This window comes from Gavialis gangeticus, unplaced genomic scaffold (genome assembly GCF_001723915.1).
Source record: "Gavialis gangeticus isolate Ggan-Ray unplaced genomic scaffold, GavGan_comp1, whole genome shotgun sequence".
Classification (NCBI taxonomy): domain Eukaryota; kingdom Metazoa; phylum Chordata; order Crocodylia; family Gavialidae; genus Gavialis; species Gavialis gangeticus.
Window position 1 is genome coordinate 143,779,660 of NW_017729024.1, and position 577 is coordinate 143,780,236.

The window sequence follows — 577 nt, forward strand, 5'->3', positions numbered from 1 at the left end:
CCGACCTAGCCACAACTGGGCATTTTCCACCTAATGTGACACTTTGATCTTCAGTTCCTTCTTTTGGAGGGGGTCCTTTTTCTTTGGAAACAAGAGTCAACAGGAGAATCCCAGCACGGCCCATGGAGACCCGGCAAGAGAATCCAGGGGGCCTAAGCATATTTTAAGGAGAGCGCCAAAGCAGGGAAGACCCACCAGACTATCCTGACTGCTACTTGGGGAGCACGTGGCTACCAAGACACCTGAGGGTCACACCCTGGCATCACTCGCTATGCAAACACGTGAACAGTAACATCATTCCACACAGTAGGGGGCAGCAAGGGAGTCTACCTCATGTGGCAGCCTAGTATATTATCATCACCATGACTTCATCAGTTGGCAAGTGGACGGAGTGCAGGGGAGGCGGAGCCCCAAGTCACTCAATATAGTTTCATAGTTTCTAGGGTCGGAAGGGACCTGAGCAGATCATCTAGTCCGACCCCCTAACATGGCAGGAAAGAGCACTGGGGTCACGACCCCAGTAAGGTGGTCATCCAACCTCCTCTTAAAAACCCCCAGGGTGGGAGCCTGCACCACC